The sequence below is a fragment of the Hippopotamus amphibius genome, chromosome 9 (genome assembly GCF_030028045.1).
Source record: "Hippopotamus amphibius kiboko isolate mHipAmp2 chromosome 9, mHipAmp2.hap2, whole genome shotgun sequence".
NCBI lineage: Eukaryota > Metazoa > Chordata > Mammalia > Artiodactyla > Hippopotamidae > Hippopotamus > Hippopotamus amphibius.
Window position 1 is genome coordinate 15,914,738 of NC_080194.1, and position 9,970 is coordinate 15,924,707.

At 42.3% G+C, this 9,970-nt stretch overlaps 1 pseudogene; it reads right to left on the minus strand.

The window, feature by feature from the left end:
* Nucleotides 1–5,218: 5,218 nt before the first annotated feature.
* Nucleotides 5,219–8,734, minus strand: LOC130860289 (N-lysine methyltransferase SETD6-like; annotated as a pseudogene).
* Between the last annotated feature and the right edge of the window lie 1,236 nt (nt 8,735–9,970).

The window sequence follows — 9,970 nt, forward strand, 5'->3', positions numbered from 1 at the left end:
GGATAGCAAATAGGTTTCATTTTATTTTTTGACTCTGATTGGTTGGAAGTGGCTACCTGGTGTAATATTGGGAGAAAAATTCTGAAGCTACATCTAGGCTCAGAGAGAATGAATTCCACAATTGATATGAAGTGTCTGCCACAGGCACAGCTAGGGGTGGTGGAAGCATAGCTTTGCCATCCTAGAGCATCTTGTCCCTCTTTGAAGTGACCTCTAGTGCATGCTACATCTACTTGACATCCAGATTCTTAACTCCATTTGTCCACTAAACTTTCTGGGAACCCCCAGCTATATAGTGCTTATTATGTATCAGGCATTGATCTAAGGTTTTATGTACATTCACTCTTCACCACAACCCTGTGAGGTTCGTTTCTTACCTCTATTTTGAAGGTGAGGAAAGTGAGGCACGGGAACATTAAGAAAATTGCCTGAGATCATAATTAGTGAGTAGCATGCTCAGAATTTAAACCCAGGTAGTATGGATCTAGATTTCCTACATGTAACCACTATGCTATACTGCTTCTCTAATTAGGGCAGTAGGTATTCTGATCTCTCCAAGGGACCTCTCTCCTCACACAAACATCGAAGAGCCAACCTGAATAACTCTCTCTTAGTCTCTCTTTCTCTTTCTTTTCTTCCCTCCCTCCCTTTTCTTTTTAGAGATAAGCAAAAAGAGACAAACTGCATCATCTCAATAATTGATTTCATTTTTTCCTATTAGATTTCCACTAACACTACTTTCTAAGGCTCGTGTTTTAATATTAAAGTACTTAATAATATGTTTATAAATTATATGAGTAAAAGAGGAAATGGTCTAGAAATGATGGATTCAGAATCCTGGGTAGAAAGAGAAGACAAAAAAAGAGGACTAAGATAAAATAGCAGAATAAGACAAAAAAAGAGGACTAAGATAAAATAGCAGAATCAATGCAAAGTAATTGGGGAAAGAGAAAAATATTACCATTTCTAGAATTGGAAAAGGTAGGTCATAATATTAGTTAATTCAGCAATCAAATATTTTGTATCTACTATGTATCAGACAGTAGAGCTGAGCACTGGAAATAAAAAAGGTGATTAAGGCACAGTCCCTTTATCTAAGAGTTTCACATTTATCACAGGGAAATATATATGTGGAAGCAAACTAAACTTTATGAGTTAGATTCTTAGTTCTGGTTTCTCTCTATCCCCTGACCACTCTTCCCTGGGAGGAGTGACTTTTTCCTTTGCAATTGCATGTGTGTGGCTTAGCCCCTTCTAGGATCTTCTTGGCATTTGTCTGCCTGAAAAGAGCATTGTGATCTGCTCTCTGGGCCATGTCTAGGTTTACTGGGGTAGGCCCTGCGCTGTGAACTAGGCCCGTAGTTCCCAGCTCTTCCTGTGACTAATTGTGTAAGATGACTTCTTGGGTACAGTATTAATAAGACCATTTTTGCCACACACCTAAGCCACATGTTCCTAACCAACTTTAATTAGTAACAAAGTTAATAGTTTGGTCACCATCTGTATAGCTATTTCTAACTTTCAATTCTGTCCAAACTCAGAGAGGGCATCCTCAAGCCTGAACAGTTCACATAATGCTCCCGGGGTTTAATGGACCTCAGCAGTCCCTCAATTCCTTTACAAAAATGGGCTGAGGAGATTGATCCAATCCTGGCCCAGAAGTATCCTCACTGCCAAAGGGAGACGAGCAATAGTTATGATTCATGGACAGATTGGCAATCACTATCAGGATTACCAGAAATTCATCTGGAGTATTTTGTAAAACTTAAAAAAAAATCTCTAGCATGTGTTTCACTGTTTTTAGTAGCTTGTCAACACCCTAGAAACTGAGGTTCTATCTGACAAAACTCTGAGGGTGAGTGTGCACTGAATTAGGGTAACACCCAGAGAGTAGATACCAGGATACTTCATGGGGGAGGGAAGGGCTGTCATGGCTTTTCTCAATGACTTACTTTCTCTTTGTAAGCTCACTTGTCATTCAGAAACACTTTGGGCATCATTACCGCTGAGGAGTCCCCCCTGTCCCCGACCCTGCCTTTTCATTTCACAGCTCTCTGTGATATAGTGCTATGGTACAGTATTAGAACTGTGTGTTTTCTTGTCTGCATTACTGGAGGGTAAACTCCTAAGGGCAGGAATTGTGACATATTTACCTTTGGGTTGGCCCTGAAGATATAATTGTGGAAAGGAAAGAAGGGTTATACGTAGTCTGAAGCTTCCTCAACCAGGATGGAAGGGGGTATCTAAAGGAGGTAGGAGCAGAAGATAACCAGAACTTTGGAAAATAGACTTCAAAAGGCAAAGGATAAAATGTATGGGCAGGTATGTGGGATGGAATCAAAATCTAATTGGTTTTCTTTTCCAGTTTGGTCCTGGCATTTGGTGTATTGAGTACAATCTTATAGAATGAGAAGACCGTGGCTGGTAAGAATAAGTTAAAAACCCTGGGTGGTTATTAACTGACTCAATTCCAGAAACACTATCAACAGTGATGAAGCCGGGTGACACATACCAAACAAGAACCTCCAAGAACACTTGCTACAGGTTTGATGGGGGACATGAGTGTGGGATGCTGGGAACTTGAAAAAGTTTTGGAGGGTGGATATCAGACCTGTAGAGAGAGATGAAAAACAGCCTCTCTTAGCATGAAGAAAATAGGGCTGGATAGTAATTCGGTAATAACTCTAAGATATATGAAGTTTTATTCTGTGGGACTGCAGTTTGAATCCATGATATATACAAGGCTTGATATGTTACTCTACACATAATTCTCAACATTTACCCTTGAGAGGGTTTAAGTAAAGTATTTTCACATCCATTTTGTAATACACATTGACTAAGCAAAAGAAGGGAATGGAAGGAAACATGTGCCGTATGCAATTTTATTTTGTGTGGAGCAGTTGAGATGACTGGTTGACTTGGTTGATTAGGGAAAGGACATAATTTAGCTTGGCTGCTGGGCTAACTGTGACCCAGACAGATGGTAAATGTTTGATGCAGGTGGTAAAAAGGATTATGTGATTATGAAGACTTTAAAGAAAAAAAAATCACTCAAAATGAAAATGAAAAAATAACTGGAAAATGAAAAGGTAAAAACAATGAAAATTTAAAAAAAAAACCCACAGAAAGCAGTATTATTAACATACAAAGCACAATATAGTTTAGAAATTAATGTTTTTAATGGTCATCAGTAGTTGCTGGTGATGCCATAGATACCGTACATTTATTAAACCTTCAAATCTTGAGACTTACTCCCCTCCTCCTCCCCCAAATCGATAATTTCAGCAACTCCTAAGTCCAATTATCAGGAAGTTGAGCCCTTGTTCCCAGTTTTACTTACTTATGGCCTTGAGCAGCCATTATTTCTTTGGATATAAATTGTTGAGGCCTTTTTTCATCCCTCTGACGATACTCCCTTGTCACTGTCTCAGCCTGCTCCCAATAGCCAGCATTTATGGCATGTGTGCAATATATAGACCTGTGCTAAGCACTTGTGCTTGTGAGCTCTTTAGTCCTCATTTGTCCTATTGTTAACGCATTTTATGGATTCAGGAAAGTGAAGCTCAGAGAGGCTAAGAATTCATTCAAGGAGAAACTTAGCAAAGAGCTGAGCTGGATTCAAACCTAAATCTGTTTGGCCCAGAATCTGTAGTCCTAAACACCAAATTATGCCACTCCCATACTTGACCTCACATCGGCACTGAGCCTGGTTAGTTTATCTGATTGTTTTCATTCTACCGTAACTAGATTCTGGGGTAGCCAAAGGAGATGGACAGGCACTGATAGTGTCTGTTGCACTAAGCATCTGGACCAACACTTGGCATTATCAGAGTTTTTATGTCTTGCCAATCTGTTGGGTGTAATATGATATCTTACTGTGGTATTTATTTTCATTTCTCTGATTACTAATGAAGTTAAGATCTCTGGACACATTTGTTGGCTTGTTGTGTTTCATGGGAAATGGCCTATTCTTGTCTTTTGGACCACTTTTTATTAGGTTGTTTTTAGATTTTTCTTGTTCATTTGTAGAAATTCTTTATATATTCTGGATATATGGTAGAGAAAGGCTAGGTGTTGATTATTGATCAAACCTATTTCCCTTCCATTCTGGGCACACATCTAGACTGTTTCCATCCTTCTTTGCAGTTAGAGGAGGTCATATGACTGACTTCTGGTGAATGGAATGTAAGAAGCAGCAAGGCACATCAATTTTCAGACTTGTTCCAGAAAAGCCTTCCCTGTGCTCTGCTATTCTTTCCCTTCCCCCATCTGCTAGTTAGCTACTAGTGATCAGGGAGATCTTGGAAGCCAAGTACTGAACATAGCAGAGCCTCCTGTAGCCTGGAGTCCTGAATTACTGAGTTAAGGAAAGCCTTCCCAAGCACAGACTGGAATTTACATGAGTAAGAAATTAACTGCTTTTGTATTATGCTACCCTGATTTCAGTATTTACCAGTTAAAATAGTAGTTGATCGTTATAGAGGATAAATGGTCTTTTTCAAGTTACGTGAGGTACACATATCCTGGATGTGGCTTATGTGTATGACAAAATAGTGTTACTAATATTGCACCTAAAAAGTCACCTTACCTACTCATTCCTGGACAGAGCTGGAAAACTACAGTCCTAATTTATAGGGGCAGGGCTTGCCCCAGTAAACCTTCATGGCCCAGAGTGCTGATCAGAATGCATGCTTTTCGAGGCAGACAAAGGCCAAGAAGATCCTAGAAGGAGCTGAACCACGCATATGCAGTTCCAAATCGACAAGGAGGAGTGGTCAGTGGAGAGAAGCCAGGACCAAGAGTGTAGCTGATGGAGATCTGTCTTCTTGGAACTCAAAACCTAGAAAAGTGTCCCGCTCGTGAATCATGGGTCTTACAGGGCTGACAGGTACCATTGTGGTTGTAGAGATTATGCTTGACCAAGTAGCTAGTGGGTGTTCAACTTCTCACTTTAAAAAGTTCTTTTTTTTTTTTTAACAGCTATAAAATTTATTAGTCTTAGTAACAATAAGCAGCGATTCCCAAGTCTACTGCTCCCAATCCTTCAGCACATCACTCTTACCTTGGAGTTCATCCTAAACAACAATTTTGCTACTTTTTTGGCATTTAGTACGAAATGCAAAGCAAAGCGTCCAGATTTTCCTTCTTTTCACGCATCAACATGTATCAGCTTAGCATTAAGTTCTCCTGGATGCTCCTTCAGGCAAAAGGGAACCCGCTAACTTGTCAGTTCCAACAACTGGTGTAAGATCATCTTCTGACCATAATGAACCTGTAAGGCTTGCTGTTCCCTCCAGCTGAGTGTGGCATAGACCTCGTTACTGAGTAAATCTTGCTCAGTTTTTAAGTCTGTGGCATAGGTTTGCAGGGTCAACAAAACTTTGTCCTGAAGAAGCTGTCTCCATGATGCTTTGAGTTTGGGGATATCTGTGATTGTCAGGCTGTCCTCTTCCCTTTTATCATCTCTCCATCCATCGTGGTCTTTAAACTCTCTGAATTCCTCAGCAGGCATGCACAGTACCTTGAGTGTGGTGGCCAGCTCCTCTTCAGTCAGCACCTTCTCCCGCCCAATCACAAAGGCTCCCTCTTCCCCTACCATCTCCAGTTTGCATAAAAAATCCCAGCGTTCACACAGTAGGAGCCTTTCAGCTTCAATTTTTGTTCCTTGTAACGCTGCTTCATGAACAGTCACCATCTGAATGTCAGCTGTGTCACCCGTGTTGTCAGGATATGGTTCAGCAAAACCATACATGTGAATCAACTGCCAATTAGCCATTTGTCCGTAAGTGTTGAAAATCTCATGGCCTTTAGGAATGGGCTGAGTGGCCACCATCCAAAGACAATGCTGGGGTGGAAGGGAGAAGCTGGGGCCAGGCCCTTCCCAGGCCAGCCTCATGAATATTACTTCCCTCCTAAAAAGGTATGATCCCCTCCAGCAGGTATAGTTCAGTGATGGGACTGATGCTACACCTACCAACATTCTACCTTTAGTTCCTGTTAAGATCCCGTACTGTAGGGACTTCCTAGGTGGCACAGTGGTTAAGAATCTGCCCGCCAATGCAGCGAACACGGGTTTGAGCCCTGCTCCAGGAAGATCCCACATGCCACAGAGCAACCAAGTCCGTGCCCCACAACTACTGAAGCTCACGTGCCACAAGTACTTAAGCCTACGGGCCTAGAGCGCATGCTCTGCAATAAGGAATCCGCGCACCACAAGGAAGAGTAGCCCCTGCTCGCCGCAGCTAGAGAAAGCCTGTGTGCAGCAACGAAGACCCAACACAGCCAATTTATTAAAAAAAAAAAAAAAATACTATACTGTAGAATAAAAGAGGTGAGGCTTACAAAGGTGGAAGGTCAGCCCAATGGTTTAATAAGTGAAATCTCTGCTCAGTCATCTCAAGAACTTAAAGTTTCTAGCTTTAAAAAATGAATGAGACTGCCCTGGTGGCGCAGGTTAAGACTCCTGCCAATGCAGGGGACACAGGTTCGATCCCTAGTCTGGGAAGATCCCACATGCCTGGAAGCAACTAAGCCCGTGTGCCACAACTACTGAGCCTATGCTCTAGACCCCTTGGGCCACACCTACTGAAGCTCGCATGCCTAGAGCCCATGCTCTGCAACAAGACAAGCCACTGCAATGAGAAGCCCACGCACTGCAACAAAGAGCAGCCTCTGCTCGCCACAACTAGAGAAAGCCTGCGTGCAGCAACAAAGACCCAATGCAGCCAAAAGTTAAAAAGGTGGATTAAAAAAAAAATGAATTAGGGACTTCCCTGGTGATCCAGTGGTTAAGCCGCTGCGATTCCATTGCAGGTGTCACAGCTTCCATCCCTGGTCTGGGGACTAAGATCCCGCATGCTGCACAGTGCAGCCAAAAAACCCACAAAAAACAACCACCACCAGATCAAAGGGAATTCCCTGGAAGTTCAGTGGTTAGGGCTTGGGCACTTTCACTGTTGGGGCCCAGAGTGGCCAAAAACAAACAAACAAAAAAAACAAAATCTAGACCAAAGTAGGAACAGCAAACAGAAACAAGGTTTTAAAAATAACAGCCATTTGGGACTTTCTGGTGGCACAGTGATTAAGAATCTGCCTGCCAATGCAGGGGACACGGGTTCGATCCCTGCTCCAGGAAGATCCCACATGCCATGGAGCAACTAAGCCCATGCGCCTAGAGCCAGTGCTCCACGACAAGAGGAGCCACCACAATGAGAAGTCCACTCATAATGAAGAGTAGCCCCTGCTCTCCACAACTAGAAAAAGCCCTCGCACAGCAATGAAGACCCAATGCAGCCAAAACAATCACTCCCCGCCCAAAAAAAATTCTCCCCAAAAAAGGGAAAAAAAAAGCCATTTCCTAATTTTTAATTCCATAAGCTTAGATCTTTTCTTGCAACTTTCCACTTAGCAAACAAAATTGATATAAAAACAGCACGGGTATCATCTTAAACCTCGTGTCTTATAAAGATCCCCTCTTCTCCTGAAAAGTATCAACACTATGGCTGTTTCAGATTACTGCCCACAGGGCCCTGACACAATCTTGGCTCACTGGCACTGCACAGAGCAACCAACCTATAGAACCAAATCAATGATGGTACAGGGTTTATCAAAGGATTAACCCCAGCTTTCTTTTAGGGTTTTCAGATGTTCTGTGTTCAAATGATTTCACTGGAATAAGCAAACAAAGTACGTAGAGCTAATTCCACCTACTCCTTTCTAGTATGAGGAGAATGGGGCCCCTTTAGCTCAACTGCCAGGCCAGCATAAGTGACACACTGGTTTGAATCAAATGCCCAATCATCAGTGCACATAAGAACAAGAACTGGGAGGGATCCACTCACTGGAGAGTATTCTAGACTGGCATTGTGATTGGCTAAGTGGTTTAGTATGTCTGCAGCAGGCACCACCAAAGGGGAGTTTGGCTCCTTCTCATCCTCCTCTTCCTCCAGTGGTTCCTGTAGGCCATCACAAGAGCCAGGAGCTGGCGGTAGAGTTCCAGAGAGCGAACTCAGGGGCTGAAAAGATCGGAGTGGGCTTCCATGAAGGGCAGCACGATGGAATAATACTCGCTGCGGATGTTGGCCAAATCCTTCTCCACGGCCTCAGGTACGCCTGTGCCCTGCATCAGTCGCCGGCGCTCCTCCTCTGGCCCGCGGTGCTTCGCCTGGGTCGCCTTGGTCTAAGGGCTGTGGCCCCGCGCGTCTGCCTAAAAAGTTCTTGATTAACTCTTTATTATCCTTCATCCTCAAAAGGGAGGGAAAATGTAGATGGTTTGCAATTCAAGGCTAGATGTTTGGAATAAAGAGAAAGCAGAAGAAGGGGCCTGAAGGATGGAAGAAGGTCCTGCTTAGCAAGCAGTGTAGTGAGAATAGTTACCTGAAAATACAGGTGAAATATAAAAATATGTAAAAATACTTTTACACTGATGAATTTTTAGGGGAATCAGAACCTACATCATTTTAATGTAGCTGAGTTCTCTACTAAATCATTCTTTCTGAGGTTATCTAAAGCATTTAAGGATCAGCAAAGAAAGGAAAGTAAAAACCTATTATTTTTGAGAGCAGGACATTATTAAACTAAGGTCATTAATGACAGTAGTAGTTGAGAGTACAGGCTTTGAACTCACACATAACTGGGTTCAAATTCCAATTTTGTCACTTACTAGTGTGTGACTTTTAGAAAGTTCAGCCTCAGTTTCCACATCTGTAAAATGAGAATAACATGGCATGTACATGGTGCAATTGTTGTAAGACTCAAAAGAGATTTAAAAAGTACAGTGCAGTTAGCACAGTATCTAGACATGGTAGGGACTTAATAAATGGTGGCTACTATAACTTTCAGTCACAGGTCAGCTTAAATGAGATAATATATGTGAAAAATACTTTGTAAATGGGGATAATCTGGCACTGTGTCCCTGGAACACATTTTCCTGCCTTTATGAAAGCACTTGTCTTTCACATTAAAATTGTTAGATTGGCCTTACTTTACCAGCCAACAAGGCCTGGGACTCTGATGCAGACTGTGGTTCAAGGGGAAGAACAGGTCTAAGCAGGACTCAGCTGTGGGGCGGGGTCCACAAGAACCATGAAGGACAGCTAGGGGAGACGAGCAGATGGGGGTGAAAAGAGGCACGGGTACTAACGATCCTGTATAAGTGATTGCATTCTAGAATGATTTGGTGTTGCCTTTGGTATGGACCACAAAGAACTTATTCTAGAGGTTTTGAGCCATCAAGGCAAAGAGCTCAGATCCCTAGATCCCTAATTTGGGGCATGAACAGAAAAGGAACTCTACTACACACTTCTGTCTACTTGTTTCCTTCTAACACCACACATTCACACAGAGGTGTCTAGTGTCAGCTAGGGCCTGAATTGGGGCCGAGATTATAAATATTATTCTTTATTATATCCCTCGCATCCAGCCCAGTACCAAGGAAATGGTGAGCCAACAGTACATGCTAATCAAACATATGAATTTAAACACGTAAGACGTCATCATCATGTGTTCACTTTGGTTGGACCTCTTGTTTCTTAGACACTCCTAGAGCAGCCCTTAATTGCCAGGGCAAAGGCAACAGAGGAAAGCATAAGACCATAAGGACCTTCCATTTCCACAGTCCAATGACCAAGGGTTAGGTATATGCCATGATGAGAAAACAAGCTCTTCTAAAGTCAAATTGACTACTGTACAAGAGAGTGAGCTGCAGAGAGTGGAAGGGAGGTGGAGGTAGGGTGGACATTAAGCAGAAGCTTCATGACCATCTGAGGACAATGCAGTAGATCGCCCTTTAATCTTTTAAGTGTTTTTGTACAAAAAACGTGGGAGTTTTTTTGTTGTTATTTTTTGGATTTTTAAAACACCAGAGTATGGGGGAGGGTAACAAACAAATAACAAAAAAGATGCTTTTATAACATTATTTTCCTTGTTTAGAAAGGAAAAACAAAGAATCATTCCAAAGATGAAATAATTT